Source organism: Vulpes lagopus, chromosome 2, assembly GCF_018345385.1.
Source record: "Vulpes lagopus strain Blue_001 chromosome 2, ASM1834538v1, whole genome shotgun sequence".
Lineage (NCBI taxonomy): Eukaryota > Metazoa > Chordata > Mammalia > Carnivora > Canidae > Vulpes > Vulpes lagopus.
In genome coordinates this window covers 174,181,986-174,206,347 of record NC_054825.1, presented here as the reverse complement: position 1 = coordinate 174,206,347, position 24,362 = coordinate 174,181,986, and the positions used below count along the sequence as shown (strand labels likewise).

The 24,362-nt window shown below is 43.6% G+C and overlaps 1 long non-coding RNA gene across 1 annotated transcript in view; it reads left to right on the top strand.

Moving 5' to 3' along the window:
- Positions 1-14,495: 14,495 nt before the first annotated feature.
- LOC121484800 overlaps positions 14,496-24,362 on the top strand; it is a 55,742-nt gene continuing 45,875 nt past the window's right edge. Inside the window, exon 1 of the long non-coding RNA XR_005986113.1 lies at positions 14,496-14,585. This is a non-coding gene — a long non-coding RNA (uncharacterized LOC121484800). The remainder of the gene's footprint in view (positions 14,586-24,362) is intronic.

Sequence of the window (24,362 nt, the reverse complement as noted above, 5' to 3'; positions counted from 1 at the left end):
GGACCCTGACAGGGTCTGCCCCTGGTTTTAGTTCTGTGTATATGGCCGGTCGGTGCCGGGCCAGCCCAATTCCCCCAGTTTCTGCCCACGCTTGGGGAAATTCCTGCAGCCAACGGTCAATGTCAGTCATTGGGGCTGAGGGCATTTGATGGAGATGATATTCGTCTTCTAAACTCAGGACAAGCACCTGAATCGGGGCCCCTCTTTGTTTAGGATTTTTGCCCCTTCGGGATGGAAGCGAATTTGTGCCCCCATCTTGGTGAGCAAATCCCGACCTAACAACGGGTAGGGACACTCAGGGATGACCATGAAGGAATGGGATACCCGGCCCATGCCGAGATCCACAGTTCTTCGGGTAGTCCATGAGCACTGTCTGATGCCTGTGGCCTCTTGGACCCATGAAGTTGTTTGCCAATTTCCTTTGGGGTCGTAATAAAACCGAATGTTGTGCCCCAGTGTCCACCAGGAATTCAACGGGTTGCCCTTCCAGTCTAAGAGTTACCCTGCTCTCGGGGAGGGGTGCCGAACAACTCCCCTAATCATCCAGATCCTCCATTTCCAAGATTTTGGCAGGGGCCTTAGATCGTTTGTTAGGGTAATCTTTCACCCAGTGGCCCTCTTCTTTGCAATAAGCACATTGGTTTTTGTTCAGTTTAGGGCACTCCTGACGGGGACCAGGGCCATCCCCCTTACCTGTCCCTGAAGCCAGCTTCTTGAGGTGCCTCCGTCTTCCCTGTGGGTCATCCATGGTTGTGGCCAGCAGGATCTTGGCCAGGTTTCAGGTCTGCCGGTCACTTAGTTTGGTTTGTTGTTCTTCCGGACTTTATTATTATAGACTGGTTCTGCTACTATCACTGGGTCCTGCAAGCTCTTCTCTCCCAGTCTCTCTACTCTGCAATTTCTTTTTAATGTCCAGAGCAGCCTGGTTAACAAAAGCCATGAAAATTGCGGCCTTTGTTTCTGGGGCTTCTGGGTTGGTAGGGGTGTACTGTCTAAAAGCCTCTATGACCCTCTCTAAGAAGGCTGCTGGACTCTCATCCTTACCCTGTCTTACATCATAGACCTTGGCCAGATTGGTCAGCTTGTGCGCGGCAGCCTGGAGACCTGCCACTAGAGTCTGGCGGTGGACTCGGGGGTCTCTCCTTACCTTCAGCCGAGTTGTGCGCTTTGAGGGGTAAAAATGGTTTTAGCCAAAGAGGAGGATTCTCAATCATGTCCTGCCAGACCAGGATGTAGGGCACCTGGTCAGGGTGGCCATCCGGTTTGTCCCTGAAGATCACGGCCTTAACCTGTAAGATAATAGGTAGGTGGAAATTTCCTCCTCGGGGCTATCCCACGTCAAAGGTTGGCCATTCTGACATGCAGTAGGTTTGAAATTTCCCTTTCCTTTTTTTTTTTTTTTTTTTTTTTTTAAATTTCTAGAGCGGTGGGAGACCTTTTTTTTTTTTTTTTTAAATTTTTATTTATTTATGATAGTCACAGAGAGAGAGAGAGGCAGAGACACAGGCAGAGGGAGAAACAGGCTCCATGCACCGGGGCCTGACGTGGGATTCGATCCCGGGTCTCCAGGATCGCGCCTTGGGTCAAAGGCAGGCGCTGAACCGCTGCGCCACCCAGGGATCCCGAAATTTCCCTTTCCTTATGTAAACAGTTATGATAGTTAACAAAGACACAGTAACACAGACAAATGCACAAACAGTTAACAAGGACATAGTAACACAGACGAATGTTCCCGTGTGGCCGCAGGGACAAAACAGAAAGTAATCCGAAGGACTGGCAGCCGGCCCTCCTTACAAATGAGGACCCCTGTCCTCCTTACAGATGAGGACCCTGTCCTCCCGGTGGGGGCAAGGGACATCTCCTCAAGACCCTTGGTCGACGGCCCACCAGCGCGTCCGCCTAAGCCAATGCCGACCCAATACAGATTGGAATTCCTATAGGTAAAAGTACAGTTGAGAGCTCTCAGAAAATATGCGCGGAAAAAGGTGGGAATAGTTGAGTGCACTCACCACGCGTGGGACCCTCCGAATAGGGTCCTGGAGGTCTCTCAGATCCTGGAAAAGCCCCCAAATGTTGTGCCCAAGATTGCAAATCCGAGAAACCACCAAGGATCTGACACTGGTGCAAGCGCACGAGGGTTTATTACCAAGCTTGAGCTTGGGTCCAAGTATACCCGACACAGTGGAGCAGGGACTTGGACCCCAAGGTGGCTTACAGCTGGGTTTTTTATAGGCTGGTCTTGGGGATTTTCAGAAGGGGTGGAGGAATTTCTCAAGTTCTGTTTACATTCTGATATGGGGCTTTCGAGGGCATTGAGCTCTGTTCTCATTTTAATATGGGACTTTCTACCACAGGCGTGGGCTCTGTTGTCTTTCTGATATGGATTCTCTGCCTAGGGCAGTTCTGAGCTCTGTTGTCTTTCTGATATGGGATTCCCTGCTGAGGACATTCTGCAAGTTTTTCCTGTAAAGTTCAGATCTTATTCACAGGGGCCTAAGATGGCTGTACTTGTGCTAATGCTAAACTTGAGGTGGAATGGCCTTGATTTTTCTCGGCCTCCACACCCATTATTACTTTTTCAATTCAATATTATACCAGATAATCTAGCTGGTGTCATGAGACAGAAAAAGATTTAAAAGGGTTGCAATAGTGTTAAAATAACAATAAATTCTCTGAGAGTATCTGATGATCCATACAGAAAAAATAATATGTTTGAATACTGGAATACTCACACTTTATCAAGTTTGCCATCCCTGTGATCAGTTTCTAAAGACAAAATAAAGTACACTTCTACCAATGAGAACTAGATGAGGGGAATAGGTAATTTTTAAAAAATATTTTATTTACTTATTTGAGAGAGAGCGTGAGCAGGAGGGCAAGAGGGAGAGGGAGAAGCAGACCTCCTGCTGAGCAAGGAACTGGATGTGGGGATCTAAATTGGTTCAGCCACTATGGAAAACAATATGGTTGGAGATCTCTGGGTGGCTCAGTGGTTTAGCACCTGCCTTTGGCCCAGGGTGTGATCTTGGAGTCCCGGGATCGGGTCCCACATCAGTCTCCCTGCGTGGAGCCTGCTTCTCTCTCTGCCTGTGTCTCTGCCTCTCTCTCTGTGTCTCTCATGAATAAATAAATAAAATATTCAAAAAAATAGTATGGTGATTTAAAAAAAATTGAATTACTATGTGATCCACAATCAATCCCCCACTTTGGGGTGTATATCCACAGCAAATGAAAATAGGAGCTCAAAAAGACATCTGCACTCCCATGTTCATGGCAGCATTATCCACACTAGCCAAGATATGGAAACAAGCTAAGTGTCCGCGAACAGATGAATGGATAAAGAAGATCTGCTACACACACAGTGGACTATTATTCAGCCATGAGAAATATGAAATCCTCTTATTTGTAGCAAAAAGGATGGATCTTGAAGGCAATTAAGCTAAGTGAGATAAGTCAGACAAAGAAAGAAATGTATGCTATCACTTACATGTGGGATCTGAAAAAGCCAAACTTGTAGAAACAGAGTAGAATTGTGGTTGTCAGGAGATGGGGGGCATGGGGTAACTAGGGGGATGTTGTAAAAGTGCACAAACCTACAACTAGAAGGTGAGCAAGTTTTGAGGATCTAATGCACGGCGTTGTGATTATAGATAACAATACTGTACTATGTACTTGAAAGTTGCTAAGGGACTAGATCTTTTTTTTTTTTTTTTTTTTTTTTTTTTTTTTTTTTTAAGGGACTAGATCTTAAATGTTCTCACCACACACACACAAAAAAAAGATAGTTATGTGATGTAGGTGTTAGCTAATGCTATGGTTGAGATCATATTGCAATATATAAGTGTATCAAATCAACAATTCCATACCTTAAACTTATATAATTATATCTCATTTTTTTTAATTAGATGAATTTAAAAAAGAAAAACATTTTGAAAGATTTTATTTATTTATTCATGAGACACACAGAGAGAGACAGAGGCAGAGACACAGGCAGAGGGAGAAGCAGGCTCCATGCAGGGAGCCCGATGTGGGACTCCATCTGGGTCTCCAGGATCACACCCTGGGCTGAAGGTGGTGCTAAACCGTTGAGCCACTCAGGCTGCACAAAAAAAGAAAATTTAGGCCTCACCATACCATTGCCTTCTTGATATTTTGCCCTTGAATTAGACCTTGATGACTGAGACTTTTAGGGAATAGAGGTACAAGACTAAGAAGCATTGGACCAGAAGGGAGAGGGCCACCTGGTGACATGGTTGTCAAAACACAAACAAGGTAATTGGGGGACCTGTGTGGCATAGGTGTAGGGAGCCCAGGCCCCTAAAGGATGTGAATTTAGATTAATTGGCAATAGCAACCCCCTAGTGTGATCAATTTGCCACTTTTGTAATGTAAATAGTAGTTCTTTGAGATGCTTATTGGTCTTTCAATGAAACTGGCTTCCTGAGGTGCATAAAGTAGAATGTCCACCAAAAACCTTCTCTAAGAGCCCAGCACTGGCTATTCTAAGAAGTGAAATGGATGCCTTGGTCATTATCTGTAATGTCCGGAACTCCAAAGAGGATAGGGAGAGACCTGGGGGAAGCTTCATACAGCTGACTCTTGAACAATGTGGGTTTGAACTGTGCTTACGTGGGGATTGTGTACAGTATGGTGCTGTAAACGTATTTTCTCTTCCTTGTGATTTGCTTAATAACCTTTTCTCCAGCTTACTTTATTATAAGAATACAGTATGTAGGGCAGCCCCGGTGGCTGATAGTCTGGGAGTCAGAGTTATACATGAATTTTCGACTATGCAGAGGGTCAGTGTCCCTAGGCCCTGTGTTGTTCGAGGATTAACTGTATTGTGGCCTTACTATATGTAGAGACATTTGCTATCTTGATTTACATCTTAGATCTCTGTGAGCCAGAGATTCTCAGAATTCTTTATACCAAAGGGGGCAAACTTGGACAAGAAATTGTGTTTGTTTGTTTGTTTGTTTGTAGAAATTGTTGATGCCTTTGGCCAGACTAGACAGACCATGGACAGTGACTCAAAAATGTGTAAAAAATATGCAAATGGAGGGATCTCTGGGTGGCTCAGCGTTTTGGCACCTGCTTTCTGCCCAGGGCGTGATCCTGAAGTCCCAGGATCGAGTCCCAGGTCAGGCTCCTTGCATGGAGCCTGCTTCTCCCTCTGCCTGTGTCTCTGCCTCTCTCTCTCTCTCTCTCTCTCTCTCTGTTTCTGTCTTTCATGAATGAATAAATAAAATATTTAAAAAAAAAACATGCAAATGGGGCCATTTGTTGGCCAGGGCATTCAGTGCTAAGATTATTGCTAAAAGTTTGGTCAACTGTTCTGCTTTTGGGGATTCTATCCTTTATTAGGGACATCCTGGTTAAGGGCTGGGAAGCAACAACATTCCACTAAGCTCCATCACTTATAACAGTGCAATGCCATACAAACTCCCATTACAGTTCACTTAATTAATCCCATGGGCTCCCTAAGTAGCCAAGGTGTATGGGAGAGTCTTCTTCTAGCACCATAGCATCTGGCAAGGGACTGAGGACAGGGGAGGTCACCCCCACCTGCAGGTGGAACATGCCACAGGGTGCAGATTTGGCTTATTTCTATAGCAAGGAGAACTTGGTGGACCAATTTATAAATAATAATATCAATGAGATTAAGTAAAATTTGTAAATGAGGAATAGGTAGTTTCCATGACTCCAGAAGGACTAAGAGGTGTTGAACTGATGTGTCCCTAGTGAGTTTGTCAAACAAGTGTTCTCCTAGGAGGTTATCATCAATATGGCATAACCACGCTCCTGGAAAAAGGTAGATGTAGTTAATATATTATGCCTGCAAAGACAGTATACAATGACAAGGCTGCTGAAATATTCCACAGTAGCCTAGTAAAGGTGTATTGCATCCCTTCAGAAGTCAAGGCAGACTACAACTGAGAGGCGATTGAAATAGGCACTGAACAGAACATATAAGCCAAATCAATAATAGCCTATATTTGCCAGCTACTCAGTGGGTGGAGTCAGTAATTTCAATAATATTGAGTATTGGGTATTATGGATGGGACCACAGCATTGAGGTTGCCACAGTGGACTGCAAGGCTCCATTCATTCTTTCCAGGCTTAGGAAAAGGCAAAATTGGGCTGTCAAGTGGCCAGGCAGTGGGGACAATCACCCCTTACTAAGTAGGTCTTATATAATAAATTGCAATCCTTGAAGCTTTGTTGTAACTTCCATGGGGCCATATTAATTATTCTAACCGGGGGTCCCATTTTGTCAATCCAATGTATAGGGCCATGATGTAATTTAATTTTATTACTCATTAGATCAAAGCATTCAGACCCACAGTGGAATATTTTAGCGCAATTGTGCTAAATAGGAAATTCAAGCAGGGTGATAATTCTAGTGGTTAAGGTAAGGCAAACTTATTTGTTCTCTGTATCATATTTTGTTTTTGGTGTTTTTTTTCTGTATCATATTTTGTAATTCCCCTAAGATTATAGGGATTACAACATTTAAATTTAGTAGCTCCATCTATAGCTGGGTTTTAACCCCCCCTTTTTTTTTTTGAGAGAGCGCGTGAGAGCAGGGTGGAGGGAGCAGAGAGAAAGAGAGAGAGAGAATCTCAAGCAGACTCCCGACTGAACATAGAGCCCAGTGCGGGGCTGGATCTCATGACCCTGAGATCATGACCTGGGCTGAAATCAGGAGTCAGACACTTAACCAACTGAGCCACTCAGGTGCCCCTAAACCCCAAATATTGATTAAGTCCATGAAGTTTTGCTAATGAGTACATTATAGCAGATGTGAAAGTTAACTCAGAGCCTAAGTTGTGGAGGTACAAAACCAACCAGCTCCGTTTTACCTTTTTTTTTTTTTTGTATAAATTATTTTTAGTATCTTTTGGATTTCCAATTAAATCTAATCATGGACTTTTGTTTGAACTTAATTATATACAATCAACCCGCAATAGGCAACAGATCCATCTTAATTAGAAATATAATTGACACGGGTATGACTTGAGCCTAATATATATTTAAAAAAGAATCCAAAGAAGAAAAACACTATGTATGTGCAGATGACTTATTGTATTATATATTACTTGAGCTTCAAATAATTGGAAACTCTTGAGATATCTGGCTCTTAAGAGAAAAATAAGTAAAATATTATTTTATTATAAAACAAAATAATTTGTAAACACTCAAATTTCCTAATTATGGTGACTGAGTTAAATTGAGTAGTGCTTACTTTATTAAATTGGACGAAATTAAATTGCAAACATTTGACCTCTTTTGACTTATAAGAATGGCATTTTCATGTGGCTCAAACTAAAAGTTTGTGAAAAAAGCAGAAGGCTACAGTCTATATTATACCATCACCTCAGTGAGAAAGTGTGATGTGATTTTATGTAAATTTGTGAACAAAGGCAAGAGGTAGGAAAGACCAAAATGGAGATGTCAGCTGTTTGGTTCAATTAGAAAAAAATGCACTTGTCCCGTTTTGTATAATTTTCTCCATTTAAAAAGATGTATCATAAACATAACTGCTATTAGGAAAAGGATTAACATTCTGATTTATATTTCATTTATGTGGGCTACATAGGTTATTGTGTGTTTTCCCTACTCAAATCCTTTTTGGCATTAGGAGGTGAAGGAAAGACTCTCTTAAAGTTTGTAAAACTATAGACATTAGGAGAGAAAGCAGAGAACATAGTCGAGAGGACGTATTGGAGGAAAAATAAAGTGCATATCTGATAACCAAATTGATGGATTGTCTTAGAAACTGGCTAGACACTGAGGCAGGGGCAGGTGTCATCCTGATTCCTGAGAATAAGGCATGAATAACAGCCTGTCACCTTATGTCACAAACATGAAACCATGTCAACTACACTCTCCACTCTTGCCTGAGGGAATAAACCCAGATGTTCCAAGGGTTGAGTCATGTAGCCTAAATCATGTAGCCTGAATCATCCCCTGGGCAATTGGTCTATCTTTAGTTTATGAAACCTCCTGCATGTGCTGTTTTTTTTGTTTTTTTTTTTTAAAGTAATCTGGCAAGCCCGGGTGGCTCAGTGGTTGAGCATCTGCCTTTGGCTCAGGGCGTGATCCTGGAGTCCTGGGATGGAGTCCCACATTGGGCTCCCTGCATGGAGCCTGCTTCTGTCTCTGCCTCTCTCTCTCTCTCTCTCTCTGTGTCTCTCATGAACAAATAAATAAATCTTAAAAAAAAATCTGTCAAATGGTATAAAAATGTGCATTTATGTAAAGTTAAAATTTAAATATTACCTATGAAGCTGCTTGCTGAAACAGGAGTCACTGTATTTTATGTTTTGACATAGATCACCAGTGACTCTGCAAAGGGTCCTTTCAGCTTTATCCCATGACAGGAAGCTATGCAAGACCCTTGTGGTGCTAATGCTAATAGTAACAGTTCTATAACCACACTGTGGTGCGCCAGGCCCTGGCTTTTCATGTCACCTGCCATGAAATAAATAATAGTCATTTCCCATTAAGCCATTGGACTTTTAATTGAACTCGAGTTAATATTGAAAAGCCTTTAAGGGTGTAAAGCAGAGTGCTGGGCTCCACCAGAATCTGATTTAGTAGGTCTGGGGTGGAGCCCAGGAACTTGGATTTCTTACAAGTTGCTAGGTGATGCAGATGCCTCTGATTCAGATACCACACTTTAAGGACCCCCTTGCTATTACTGCACTGACAGCCTGGAGTCAGGTATTGTCTTTACATGTGGGTCCCTATTGGCTGGAAAGGCTTGCCCAGGTCCACATAGCCTGAGAGGACTGAGACTTGGTGTGGAGACTGTGACCACCCCAGACCCTCGGGACTCATGCATCCAAGGCACGGGTCACCCGGTGGAGATTTGTTGGTCAGGCGTGGCCTACAAAGCCACGGAAATCTGGGTGTGGCCCTTTAAGAAGAAGCAGCGTCCCCATCCCTGGAATCTGGAGACAGTGTTTCCCAGTCACCCTGGTGGTGGTGCATGTTGGCCTTTCCCAGGAGCTAGAAGCTTTCTCCTAGCTTGGCAGGAATCCACACAAACACTGCATCACTCAGGCAGCCTGGGCGGCTCAGTGGTTGAACTGTCTGCTTTCTGTTCAGGTCATGATCCTGGGGTCCTGGGATCTAGTCCTGCATCAGGTTCCTGGCAGGGAGCCTGCTTCTCCCTCTGCCTATGTCTCTGACTCTCTCTGTGTGTCTCTCATGAATAAATAAATAAAATATTAAAAAAAAGAAAAAGAAAAAACGACATCAATGGATATCCTATGTGACATGGGCCATTGGGCCAATCACAGCCCAGATGGGATGCGTCTGCAATAAGAGTCCCATCACCATGCCCTTGTGCAAACAGTGCTGCCTCAAGGACATCTTTGCCTTTCTGAGATTCTGTGTCCCTGACAGTAGGACTGGACAGATGTCTTCCGGGCCCTGGGCATGGAACCCTGTCCCTTGTGTGCATTTCACTCGGGGGTCACCGAGACTGGCAATCCGTGGAGGTCCCACCCCACCCAGAGCTGGGAGGAAGAGGTCTAGTGAGGCCGCAGACACCCCCTCCCCATTTGCCCACCTCTCATTGCCTCACTCTGCCCGCATCGTCCCTCAGCTTCTCAGACTCCCACTTAGGGGGCATGTGTGGCGTCTGGGACTCTTCCCCTCTCCCTGTTCCTGTCAAATAAAAACAAATCTAGACTTCAATAAAGAGAGATTATTCAAAAATACTATTGCAATTGAGAGAACTCTGATCTCAGACATCTGCAAGCATCTCAATTACAGAAAAAGGCTGCCTTTGTTTTTTTTAATAGCGAGTGATAAGCAAAAGCAGAAACCTTTTTTTTTTGGAGTTCAATTTGCCAACATAGCATAACACCCAGTGCTCATCCCGCCAAGTGCCCCCCTCAGTGCCGTCACCCAGTCACCCCCACCCCCCACCCACCTCCCTTTCTACCACCTCATGTTTGTTTCCCAGAGTTAGGAGTCTCTCATGTTCTGTCTCCCCTTCTGATATTTCCCACTCATCTTTTCTCCTTTCCCCTTTATTCCCTTTCACTATTTTTTATATTCCCCAAATGAATGAGACCATATAATGTTTGTCCTTCTTCGATTGACTTACTTCACTCACCCTAATACCCTCCAGTTCCATCCACGTTGAAGCAAATGGTGGGTATTTGTCGTTCCTAATGGCTGAGGAATATCCCACTGTATACATAGACCACAGCTTCTTTATCCATCATCTTTCAATGGACATGGAGGCTCCTTCCACAGTTTGGCTATTGTGGACATTGCTGCTAGAAACATCGGGGTGCAGGTGTCCCGGCGTTTCACTGCATCTGTATCTTTGGGGTAAATCCCCAACAGTGCAATTGCTGGGTCATAGGGCAGGTCTATTTTTAACTCTTTGAGGAACCTCCACACAGTTTTCCAGAGTGGCTGCACCAGTTCACATTCCCACCAACAGTGTAAGAGGGTTCCCTTTTCTCCACATCCTCTCCAACATTTGTGGTTTCCTGCCTTGTTAATGTTCCCCATTATCACTGATGTGAGGTGGGCTCTCATTGTGGTTTTGATTTGTATTTCCCTGATGGCCAGTGATGCAGAGCATTTTCTCATGTAAAAGCAGAAACTTTTAAGGGGAAGTTGGACCAGCAAGAGGAAGCATGATCACTGCCAGTTTGATAGGAAAGTTGTCTTGCTATCCTCAGCCAATTCTCTGGATAAGCTGATGGAGAGGAGGGGGTCATGTGCTGCCCTTTAGTGCTTGCTCAAAGCTTGGGGACCCAGATGGACATGACCCATAGGACCAGCCAAGAGAGTCCTTGGCTTCACATGGGTTAGAAATCAAACAGGACCCAAAGTGAAGGCAGAGTTTATTAGTTTGTGAGACAACAGCAGACAGTGTCTGGGAGACTCAGAAAGGAAAGGAGAATGAGCCTGGTTGCTTAGGGTTAGGGATTTATATTGGAGGTCTGTGTGTTCCTTTGGGAATCCAGGTAGGGTTGGGTCAAAGGCAAGTGTCCAGTGAACAGTAGGGATTAGTGCGTAAGTTACGGAAGGTTGGGGTGTTGATACCAGTGTCAACTGAGGTTTGTTTGAAGCTAGTGTCCCGAACATGTATGGGATCTGGTTCTTCTTAGATGTTATTAGGTGTTTGGCGCCTAGGACAAAACTCAGAGAATGGCTTTCTTCCTCCTTGAAGTGGGAACATAGCTTCTTTGGCTTATTCAGAGGCAAAATATGGAACACGAGTAAATGGGGCCTAATAGAAAAAATAGCAGAGGTCGATCCTTTCTAAAACAGAGTTCCTTCAGCTTCCCTATCTCAAAACAAAGGGGAAAGGAGAAGCCTGACTAGAGTTTGGTCCAAATAAAGCAGAAGATAAGAAACAGGGCAATCGAAAACATTTAGTGGGTTTGGAGATCCTGGAAGGATCCCATCACTTCTGCCCAGGGGCCTGAATCTAGGGGGTTTATGGAAGGGTTTCTATTTCTGATTCTAACCTTAAGTAAATCCCCTCATTGCCTTTAGATGCCATTTCCTTTGGTCTAGCAAGGAAATCATGACAAGTCCTTCTGGGTTGTGGGGACCTGATGAAAACACGTGTGTGATGTGTGTCCCTTGTGTCCAGGGCATCCGAATCCCAGGGAGCAAGGCCCTGCATGCTTTTTCAAGGAGACAGCTTTTCTGAGGGCTCATCTTTGGGACAATCGTGGAGCCTTCTTGGACTGGGAGAATAGGGAAAACCCTCACGAACATAGGTGGGGAGAGCAGCAACTTTAGCATTGTTGCTTCTCTGCTAGGGCACGAGGGCCCCTGGGCAGTCTGGAAGTCGGGAAGTTCACTGGATTTATCTTTGTAGTTGCCATTTGTTCATGGCAAGTGTAGATGGTTTTTTATTGACAGAGAATCTACATTATAAGACATTTATTTACGTTTGAAAAGGGAGGCTTTCAGAATACTCAGTAATGATAGTGTGTAGGAGTGTTGTGTCCCTTAGGGTGTAAACATGCAATAGGACCTGGGTTCTTCTCTAGCGTGTCCTGTGGACACTCTTATTCTCTAACATGTAGTCCTGTTGACATTCATTATAGCCATGATCATTGTCAGGACCTCTCCTTTCTATTCATTTATTTCCATTTGGCTCCCTCACTTCGGCCCTGCCTTGTGCTAGCATCCCATCCTAAAGACATCTTGCCCAATTATCCCATGTAAGTCACCCCACATCTCCTTAATCTCTTTACTTCTATTTGGTTGTCTTCAGAACTAATATCATCTTCCTCATTTAGTTCCTTTTTGTGGATCTGCCTTTAGCCCTGGAACATGAGCTACCTACCCTTCACCACTCTATCCCCAAGATTAGAACAGACTGGGCTTACCCCAGCCAGTGTTCACTAAGTGGATGAAGAATGCATGATGTTGCTTGTGTGGAAACCAATCAGTTTCACAAGTTGATATGGCCTGTGATTTAATGCCATTTTCCCTGATAAAAAGGTATAACTTATGATGACATTCAATGTGTTTCAAAGTGTTTAAAATTGGCAGACGTAAGGGTACCTGGGGGGCTCAGTCAGTTAAGTGTCCAATTCTTGATTTCAGCTCAGGTCATGATCTCAGGGTAGTGAGATCCAGTTCAGCAATGGGCTTAAAGGGGAGTCGGCTTGAGATTCTCTTCCTCTCCCTCTACCCCTTCCCCACTCATTCTCTCTCTCAAAAAAATAAATAAATCGGGGATCCCTGGGTGGCTCAGCGGTTTAGTGCCTGCCTTTGGCCTAGGGCGTGATGCTGGAGACCCAGGATCGAGTCCCACATCTGCTTCCCCGCATGGAGCCTGCTTCTCCCTCTGCCTGTGTCTCTGGCTCTCTATCATGAATAAATAAATAAATAAATAAAATACTTAAACAAAATAAATAATTTTTTTAAGAGAGAGAAGAGCAGATGTGACTTTTTAAAAAAAAGATTTTATTTATTTATTCATGAGAGATACAGAGAGAGAGAAGAGAGAGAGAGAGAGAGAGAGACAGGTACGGGAGAAGCAGGCTCCATGCAAGAATCTGGACACGGGACTCGATCCCAGGACTCCAGGATCACACCCCAGGCAGAAGGCAGATGCTCAACCATTGACCCACCCAGCTGCCCCTAAATAAATAAATCTTAAAAAAATGACCAGATCTGCAAGTCGAAGTGCATTTTGACTGTATTCAGGTTTACAACTACGTTAAAAAAGAAAAGAAAAGAAAAAAAAAGATAAGATAGGAATGTCACAAAGCCTACAGATCGTTCAGACAAGAATTATTGGAAGAGGAAGAAGAAAGAGTAGAAATATCCTGATGTATGACACAGAAAGAAACATTTCTTTTAAATATATATATGTTTATATTTTTACTTGTGTTTCATGTCACTTTTTAATTTATTTTTATTTTTTTAAAGATATATTTATTTATTTATTCATGAGAGATACAGAGAGAGAGAGAGAGAGAGAGAGAGAGAGAGGCAGAGACATAGGCAGAGGGAGAAGCAGGCTCCATGCAGGGAGCCCGATGTGGGACTTGATCCCGGGTCTCCAGGATCACGCCCTGAGCCAAAGGCAGACGCTCAACCCCTGAGCCACCCAGGTGTCCTTCATGTCACTTTTTTAAAAAAGGAAACAATAATTTTAAGTCAGTATAACCATCAGTTTTCTTTATTTCTCTTTTTGTAAAAAAATTTAAACTAAAAAAAATATGTATGTTTAATTAGTCCTTCAGTACTTACATTCTCCTTTTTAAGGTTCTTGCATTCACGTATCTTAACACACAGTAATAGAACGTACACAATTTATTTGTTTTTTTTTTTTTTTTGAACGTACACAATTTAAACATCTCGTAAGAAGCTGCCGTGTCAGAGGATGGAAACATTTTCCTCAAACGTGTTTGTCTTCCTATTATTAGTTGCCACTCTTAGCTCTACCTAATGACATTTCTGTAATAGGAAACGAAACCCTACAGAAAGAAATACTTCCAAACACCCATTTTCCCCTATTTTTATGTGAAAGTAGTAACACAACCGAGAAATGACACTACTATGGCCTGGGGACGGCTGGTTCGGTCAGTGCCCCCCCGGGTTGGCTCCCTGCTCTGGGGCTTCACGGGCCGCCAAGCCCGCCTCGCCCGGTAGGGTCAGGTACTCACTCGCTTCGCGCCCCACCACACTCGCCCAGCCCTAAAGCTGGCGGAAGCGGGTCGGGGCGTCCCTTCAGCCACGCCTGCGCCTGCGTAATCCCAGGCCCGACGGGAACTCCCAGAAGTCTCCGGGCGCGGAAGGGGCGGTCCGTGGGCCGCGTAGGTTCTACGGCTTTACAGCCTCAGACTACATTTCCCACAGGCAACTGCGACGAGGCCGACTCAGCCTTGGACTACATTTCCCAAAGGCCACCGGGGCAACGGGGACCTGTGCCTTTCCCCGCCTACTGTTTTTGGTGATTGTGGGCGCGGCTGCGGACGGGGAAGCCGGAGGACACAGTCCCCCGTCAGCCTCCAGGGGAGGGCTCTGCGGCCTCAGGCCCGCCCACGGGGCGGCGCGGACTCCGGCGGAGGAAGGCAGTGAGTGCGGGGCGTGGGCGGGGGCGCGCGCGTGCGCGGCAGCAGCGGGGATGCGGGGCGGTGGTGGTGCGGCCCGGGCGAGGGGGCTGCGGGGCGACGCGGGTGGCCGACTGCCTCTGCGAGTTCCTGCGCGTCCCTGCGCCTTTCCCCGCGCAGCCAACCGGCCTGCCCGAGACTGACGGCCCCCGGGGGGAGGGGGTCGGAAGTGGAGCCTTTGAACGGGAGCTTCCGAGCGGGAAGGCCGGGAACTGACCTGGGGACGGGCCTGTTAGAGCCTTGAGTTCCTCCCAGAGAAGCTCGCGAGAGGACTGGCTGGGACATGCCCGGCGTGACCTTCCCCCCCAGAGCGCACCCTGGTTCTTCACCACTTTGGGAAGCGCGGCCGCCCCAGAGCGCGGACCGCAGACACCCGCCGTGCTCTCCCTTCCCCCCGCGTGGGGGCTGCGGTCGCGGTGGATCTGGCCTGCAGGGTGTTTTATTTTTTTTTAAGATTTTATTTATTTATTCATGAGAGACACACCCAGAGAGGCAGAGACACAGGCAGAGGGAGAAGCAGGCTCCACGCAGGGAGCCCGACGTGGGACTCGATCCCGGGACCCCAGGATCACGCCCCGGGCCGAAGGCGGCGCTGAGCCCTGCAGCGTGGTTTTCTGAGTCACTCCGAACCCAAAACACAGGACAGCTGTCGCCGCACAGGTCTCCTCTCCAATTGTGGTAGTCTCCAAAAGAAAAACCCAGAAGACGAGAAACAGCTAAAAGTTGCATATCTCAAAGTTAAGATTTAGGCGGGCCTTGGTGTTTCCTTTTCGTTCAGGAGGACGTGTGCTTTCTTTTTATTTTATTTTATTTATTTATGATAGGCACACAGTCAGAGAGAGAGGGAGGCAGAGACACAGGCAGAGGGAGAAGCAGGCTCCATGCACCGGGAGCCCGACATGGGATTTGATCCCGGGTCTCCAGGATCGCACCCTGGGCCAAAGGCAGGCGCCAAACCGCTGCGCCACCCAGGGATCCCGTTTCCTTTTTTTTAAAATTTTTATTTATGATAGTCACAGAGAGAGAGAGAGAGAGGCAGAGACACAGGCAGAGGGAGAAGCAGGCTCCATGCACCGGGAGCCCGACATGGGATTCGATCCCTGCGTCTCCAGGATCACGCCTTGGGCCAAAGGCAGGCGCCGAACCGCTGCGCCACCCGGGGATCCCAGGACGTGTGTTTTCCTTCGCACAAAGTTCTCCACGTAACTGTGACCTACTCTGCATCTTCTTTCCAGGGAATGATAGGGTTCTTACAGATGGAGTCCCTGTCATCACCCCCCCCCCCTTTTTTTACCCAATATTCTCATTACCGTTTTCATTGTTATTTCTCGCTGCTGATTACAAATCATTTGTTTTTTTTTTTCTTTTTTCTTTTTTTTTTTAATTTTTATTTATTTATGATAGTCACAGAGAGAGAGAGAGAGAGGCAGAGACACAGGCAGAGGGAGAAGCAGGCTCCATGCACCGGGAGCCTGATGTGGGATTCGATCCCGGGTCTCCAGGATCGCGCCCCGGGCCAAAGGCAGGCGCCAAACCACTGCGCCACCCAGGGATCCCGATTACAAATCATTTAAATCAAAAACAAAACAAAACAAAACAAATAATTTAAATCTTATTCTGTAATCCCTTTTCTTTTCTTTCTTTCTTTCTTTCTTTCTTTCTTTCTTTCTTTCTTTCTTTCTTTCTTTCTTTCTTTCTTTCTTTCTTTCTTTCTTTCTTTCTTTCTTTCTTTCTTTCTTTCTTTTTTTCCTTTTTTTTTGTGATCCATTTTCTAAGAATTTCGATGATGTGTTGTGGGAACACAACTCCTGATGTTTGTTCTCTGGGCTGTATTTTAGCCTTTGATGGAGTAAAAAGATGAGCGTTAATATTTGGTTGGCATACTGGATGCTGCTATACTAGATAATTCACCCTCTCCTGAGGCTTCATTGTCAGGTTTAGCAGGATAGGCATTGGTTTAATAATTTCGGTGGCATATAACAGTCGTCTTCTACGGGAAGCTTTTAGAAGTGGGAACGCGATTGTAGGTTTGAACATGTCGATAGGTCTGTGTGAAGAAACCCCACACCCCCGCCCCCGTGAGTGGGACCAGGCCTAACCCAGAGGCAGCCCATCCAGGCGCCTCCCATGAATTCAAGCAACAAAAACATTCTGTTTTTCCGAGATAAGAAAACTATCTCCCCCCCTCGCCCTGACTGGAAAAGTCCCTGAACATGGTCGTGTTGACCTTCAAAGAAATCAATCATGTCATAACCCGAATGCTATGCTACTCCCGCGGTTTTTTGCCTTTAAAAGATGCCTGTAATTGCTAGTCGGGGCTCTGCCACCTCTGAGGCGGAGAGCCCGTTTGCGCAAACGTCCAATAAACCCTCTTGCTTGTTGCATCTGCCTGTCTGGGGTCTGAGTCTCTGGGGCGTCCACCGGGACACGTTGGCACCCGTGAGCCAGGGTCCAACATGTGTCCTGTACTCAGTTTTTCCTATTTTAGTTTTTAAATTTCATGTTATTTGTTAGGCCTTGTTTCAGATTTGACAGCAGAGTCTGTTTACACATGTCGTTGAACAGTGAGGGGCAGTATTACCACACTGCTGTTGAAGAATAGGAGTTCTGAGTCTTAAATATGTGGCTTTGAATCCAGGCTTTGCCACTACTAAATGTTTACAATCTACATACTCTGCACATCCCCTTTTTAATTTTATTTTAAATTTTAGTTAGATTAAATTAACATATAGTGTACTATTGGTTTCAGAGGCAGAGGTCAGTGATTCATTAGTCTTACATGATACCCAGGGCTCATTACATCCCATGCCTTCCTTTAATGTTCATCAGCCAATTACCTTGTCCCCCCATCTGCCTCCCCACCAGTGACACTCCTTTTGTTTCCTGTGATTAAGAGTCTCTTATAGTTTGTCTCCCTCTCTGATTTTGTATTATTTTATTTTTTCCTTTTCCCCCACGATCCTGTTTCTTAAATTCCACATATGAGTGAGATCATATGATAATTGTTTTTCTCTGATTGATTTGTTTCACATAGTATAATACCCTCTAGTCCATCCACATTGTTGCAAATGGCAAGATTTCATATTTTTTGGCTGAGTAGTAGTCCATTGTGTATATATATCTTCTTTAACCATTCATCTGGCAATGGGCTTCTGGGCTCTTTCCATAGTTTGGTTATTGTGGACATATCTGCTATAAGCATGGGGTTGCAGGTGCCCCTTTGGATCACTACATTTGTGTCTTTGGGAGTAAATACCTAGTAGTACAATTGCTTGGTCGTAGGGGTAGCTCTATTTTCAACTCTTTGAAGAGCCTCTATACTGTTTTCCAGAGTGGCTGCACCAGCTTGCATTCCCATGTGCGGAACCAGGGTTCCTTTCTCTGCATCCTCACCAGCATCTGTTGTTTTCTGACTTGTTGATTTTAGCAGTTCTGACTGGTGTGAGGTGGTATCTCATTGTGGTTTTGATTTGTATTTCCCAGATGTCAAGTGATGTTGAACAGTTTTTTCATGAGTCTGTTGGCCTTGTGTAGGTCTTCTTTGGAGAAATGCCTGTTCACGTCTTCTGCCTACTACTTGACTGGATTATTTGTTCTTTTGGTGTGAAGTTTGAGTAGTTCTTTATAGATTTTTGGATACAAGCCCCTATCTGATGTGTCATTTGCAAATATCTTCTCCTATTCTGTAGATTGCCTTTTGGTTTTGTTGATTATTTCCTTACTCTGCACTCTCCTTTTTCTAATTTTTTAAATGGGGGTAGCAATAGTTTTTGCTTCATCGGGATAAAATAAGGATAAGAAGTATTAGTGTATGTAAAGTCTCTTAAAACAAGGTCTGAACATAATGAGTGCTCAGGAAGTATTAACTGTTCATTTGGTGATGCTGGGTCATTCCTTTCAGAGTTCAGTAGCAATAGAAATAAGCTTAAGTTGTTAAAAACAAATTATTTTTTTTTTAAACAAATTATTAAACTGAAGACTTCCAAGTGACCACAAACCACTTATAATTGCATACAGAGTAATAGTTTTTATGTGTATTTTTCTATAGAGAAACATTGTGACTTATTCAATTAACAAAGGTGGTATATATAATAAAAATATTTAAAACCGTTGGTGTGCAAGCAAGACTTTAATAGTTGGGAATGATCTTGCACAAAATTAGAATTCAATATTGTATAAAGGTTAAGTACCTCAGTCTACATTCATGTGATGGAATATTATGCAACTAACCAAAATATGTTTATAAAAGATCAGTCACAAGAAAAAAAAATGTGTGAAGTAGTTTTAAACTACGTACACAGTTATGGATGGTGGTATTCAGGAAAATCTTAAATTATATATGAATATTGGGCAGCCCTGGTGGCTCAGTGGTTTAGCGCTGCCTTCAGTCCAGAGCCTGATCTTGGAGACCCGGAATCGAGTCCCGCATCAGGCTCCCTGTATGGAGCCTGCTTCTCCCTCTCTCTCTCTCTCTGTCTCTCATGAATAAACAGATAAAATCTTTTTAAAAATTATATATGAATCTCACTTGCTATTGTATGGTTTTGTAAGATATTTTGCAAGGACGGGTATGTATTTTAATTAGTTAGTGAAGGAGAAGAGGTATTTGGCCACATTTATGGAGTATTCCTTGTGTACCCAAGGCTGTTCTCTCAACTTTGCATTCATATTCTCATTCAGTCTGCGGTGGCCACTTAACCTGAATTATGTCTTTCAGAAAAGAGTCTTGGTTTGACTAGATCTAATTATATTGGTAAGCTACAATTAAAGATGTCCAAGTACTGCTTTTCCCTAATGATGCTTTTTTTTTTTTTAAAGATTTATTTATTTATTTTTATTTATGATAGAGAGAGAAAGAGGCAGAGACACAGGAGGAGGGAGAAGCAGGCTCCATGCCAGGAGCCCAACGTTGGACTCGATCCTGGGACTCCAGGATTGCGCCCTGGGCCAAAGGCAGGCGCCAAACCGCTGAGCCACCCAGGGATCCCCCCCAATGATGCTTTTTGGTCTTGGTTTTATTAATGGCCAAAATGTATCTGTTACCAATAACTGTTTTAATATTGTAAAATTATGGTAAAAATCTTCATATTAAGTTCTAAAGGTCTGATCCTTGGGTGGCTCAGCGGTTTGGTGCCTGCCTTTGGCCCAGGGCGTGATCCTGGAGTCCTGGGATCGAGTCCCATGTCGGGCTCCCTGCATGGAGCCTGCTTCTCCCTCTGCCTGTGTCTCTGCCTCTCTCTCTCTCTCTCTCTCTGTGTGTGTGTCTCTCATGAATAAATAAATCTTTTTTAAAAAATAAATAAAAATGAATTTTGAAGGTAGAATTAGTTCAGACTTGTCCTCTCCTCCAAAAAATCAATAATCTAAAGAATTGATGGAAAAAGTTAAAATTAAAAAAAGAAAAAGGTTACCCATAACTCTATTAGACTGTGTGATAATATATATATATATCTGCCCCTGGTTCCTACTAATATTTGGTCTTTAACCTGGGTTCCTGACACAGAGCTCCTAAAATCCTTGTGATTTTCCTGAGTAATAGGAGTATCTGACACAGAGCTCCTAAGTCTCTTAGAATTTCCTGGATGATAGGAGCATCTTTTGTTCTAAAGAGGTGACTCAGGTTCTTGGATGGCGCTTGGTGACTAGGAAGACCAAACCATGATTAGAAGCTTGAACCTTCAGCTCTAGCTCTCATTCTTGGGGCAGGGGCAGGAGAGAGGGACTGGAAAATGAGTTGATAAGCAATCTTGCCTACATGGTGAAACCTTCATAAGAATCTCTAAAGTACAGGTTCTAGAGAACTTCCATAACTCCTCAGAAGCTCCTGTGCTTGGAACTCTTCTAGACCTTGCCCTATGTATCTCTTCATCTGGCTGTTCAGCTGTATACTTTATCATATCCCTTAACGTATAATAAACTGATAAACTTAAGTGTTTCCCTGAGTTGTATGAGCTGTTCTAGCAAATTTTTGAACCTGAGGAGGGGGTTGTGGGAACCTCAATTTATAGCCATTTGGTTGGAAGTACAGGTGACAACCTGGGACTTGTGATTGGTATCTGAAATGGGGCAGTCTTCTACTGAGCCCTTAACTTATGGGATTTGATGCCAGCTCCAGGTAGATAGTGTCAAAGCTTAGAGCTGAATTGAATTATAGGGCATCCAGCTGGTGTCAGAGAATTGTTTGTGTGTGTGTTTTTTTTAATGCATATTTGGTGTCAGAAGCACTATGAGTATGCGAGTAGAGGAAACCAATGCATGTGTCCTAAACACAGACATAATATTAATATTTTGGTGTGCACTCCCCTCTCCCCATTTTTGTTAGCAGATATACAGGATTTTATTGTATCTGCAGAATAGAGTCACACTAATTGATTAAAGTAGCAAAGATTCCTCAACTCTTAGATTTAAAAAGGGAATCTATAGGACTCATTATTCTCTGCATGCAGCAGGAAGAACAGGGGAGCACCAATGATCCTCTTGTTTGAAAAACCTTGTCAGTTTACACCTTTGGGGATTACAGCAATGTCATAAAAAATGATGGGTGCAGATAAAAGGACTTCTAAGGATCTCTTGTACAAATTACTCTTCCAGTGACAAATTTATATAAGAAAAGACAATAAGATGATAACAGTTATAAACATGTGCACTGATCTCCAAATTGCACAGAAAGAACAGGATTCAACCTTTTTTAAAATAAGATTTTATTTATTTATTCATGAGGGATACAGAGAGAGAGAGAGAGAGAGAGACAGGCAGAGACACACAGGCAGAGGGAGAAGCAGGCTCCATGCAGGGAGCCCGATGTGGGACTTGATCCCGGGACTCCAGGGTCACATCCTGGGCTGAAGGCGGCACTAAACTGCTGAGCCACCCTGGCTGCCCAGATTCAACCTTTGTTATTTCAGTTTTGCATCTTATTACAGAATAGTGCCTCTCTTTAATTTCTATAGAGAGGGAAATTTAAACGTCAGAGACTCCTGCTATTTTTTAAAAGAAGAGTTGCGTTCTTAAGGAATGATTTTAAAATGGACAGAAGACCTGAATAAGCATTTTTCCAAACAAGACATACAGATGGCTAATGACACATGAAAAGATGCTCAGTATCACTTATCATCAGGAAAATGCAAATCAAAACCACAGTGAGATATTACCTCACACTGTTAGAATGGCTATTATCAAAGAGACAAGAGATAACAAGTATTGGTGAGGATGTAGAGAAAAAGGGAATCCTCACGCACAGTTGGTAGGAATGCAGACTGGTGTAGCCGTTGTGGAAAGGTATGGAGGTTTCTCAAAAAGGTAAAAATAGAACTACCTTAAAATTCAGCAATTCCACTTTGGGTATTTACCCAAAGAAAACAAAAGCACAAATTTGAAAAGATAGCTGCACCCCTATGTTCATTGTAGCATTATTTACAATAGCTAACATTTGGAAGCATCCATCAATAGATGAATGGATAAAGAAGATGTAGCACATGTATCCATACAGTAGAATATAATTCATCCATGAAAAAGAATAAAATCTTGCCATTTGTGACAACATGGACTGACCTATAGGATATTATGCCAGGTAAAATAAGTCAGAGGAAGACAAATACCATATGATTTCAGTTATATGTTGAATATGAAAACCAAAACAATCGAGCAAACAAAACAAACAGACTCAAAAATACAGAGAATAAATTGGCAGTGGTCAGAGGGGAGGGGGATGGGGTGGGCAAAATGAGTGAGAGGGATTAACCTCCAGTAAAATAAGCAAGTCACAGATACGAAGTACAGCATAGGGATTATAGTCAATGATATGATAATAACTTTGTATGGTGGCAGGTGATAAATAGATTTATTGGGATGATTGTTTCATAATGTTTATATATGTCAAGTCACCGTGTTGTACACCTGAAACTGAAACTAATATGAACTATTCTTCAATAATAAAAGTTCCAACTTAAAAAAAAAAAGATAAAGAGAGAATATAGGAATGTAGGCAGGAGAATCTGTTCAAAGTAGAACTGTACAGGCCATTATTAGATCCAGCTCAGCCTCCCCAAAATGAAGGCCAAGCCAGGAAACTTCCTCCTGAACTAATTCTGGCTTCACTGAAGGAAGCGCTGTTCTGTATCCAGCTGTGTGCAGCTTGGTTCACTGGGGTTTGGATTTATCCAGAATCTCTCTGTTCTCCAAAATTTTATGTGAGGGTGGTTATAGTATAATTTGGAAGCTGAAATGGGGGGACAGGAAGATTTATTGGCTGCAGTTATTGGGAACACTAAACCTACCTTTTCTTCTCTCAACTCTGGATTTTCTAGAGTTTGAGCTTCTCTGGTAGTGGGACCCCCAGGAAGACTGATCAGTTCTTACATTTCTAAAAGCATGGCCTGTGTAAGTTGTTCTTCCTTGAAATATTGGGATTTTTAAACTACGTAGATATTGTCGTTAAGCACCATCTCGATACCTGCTTGATACCTCCTGTTTGAAACAGTGCAAACAATTACTGCTTTGTTATGAGGTCTCCCTTTCTAATTGGTGTTCGTTATTTTACATGTATTGCCTTATGGATTCTCAGAGCAACATTGTGAGATGTTTTCAAATTGCTATCAGTATTTTATATTTGAGGAAACTAAGGTTTGGGATGATTAAGAAATTTTTCTAATTACAGAGCTTGTTCTTAGAACTAGAATGTAGACAGAGTCTGGCTTATCTTTAATAATCACTGTGCCAGGGACGCCTGAGTGGCTGGCTCAGTGGTTCAGCGTCTATGTTTGGCTCAGGGCGTGATCCTGGGGTCCAGGGATTGAGTCCCACATCGGGTCTCCTTGCATAGAGCCTGCTTCTCCTTCTCCCTCTGCCTGCGTCTCTGCCTTTCTCTCTCATGAATAAATAAATAAATAAATCTAAAAAAAAGACATCTTAAAAAAATCATCACTGTGCCATTCTGCATTTGTATATTCCCCTTTAAGCAGAAATGTATTAATTTAAACAAATAGGTACAAGGTTCTTTTTTTTTATCTTTTTTTTTAAATTTTATTTATTTATTTATGATAGTCACAAAGAGAGAGAGAGAGAGAGAGAGAGGCAGAGACACAGGCAGAGGGAGAAGCAGGCTCCATGCACTGGGAGCCCGATGTGGGATTCGATCCCGGGTCTCCAGGATCGCGCCCTGGGCCAAAGGCAGGCGCCAAACTGCTGCGCCACCCAGGGATCCCGGTACAAGGTTCTTAATTGATGGATTTTTAAAAATATTTTATTTATTAATGAGAGACACAGAGAAAGAGAGAGAGGCAGAAACACAGCAGAGGGAGAAGCAGGCTCCACGCAGGGAGCCCAATGGAACTCGATCCCAGGTCTCCAGGATTCCACCCTGGGCCAAAGGCAGCACTAAACCACTGAGCCACCTGGGCTGCCCAATTGATGGATTTTATATAACTCTTTATTTTTAAATGATTCCTAAGCAGAAAACTTGTGAGAATAGTACAGAACATACATGTAACCTTTACTCAGAATGATAGTATTTTATATATTGCTTTTTGTCATTTCTCATTTTGACCCTTTTCCTTGAAATGACTTTACCGTAAATGTTTCAGTGTGTATTTCTTTTTTCTTTCTTTTCTTTTATTTCATTTATTTTAGACAGAGAGAGAGAGAGAGAGCACACCAACAGGGGCATGGGCAGAAGGAGAGGGAGAGAGAGAATCCCAAGCAGACTCCCCACTGAGTGCAGAGCCAGACACAGGCTCTATCTAA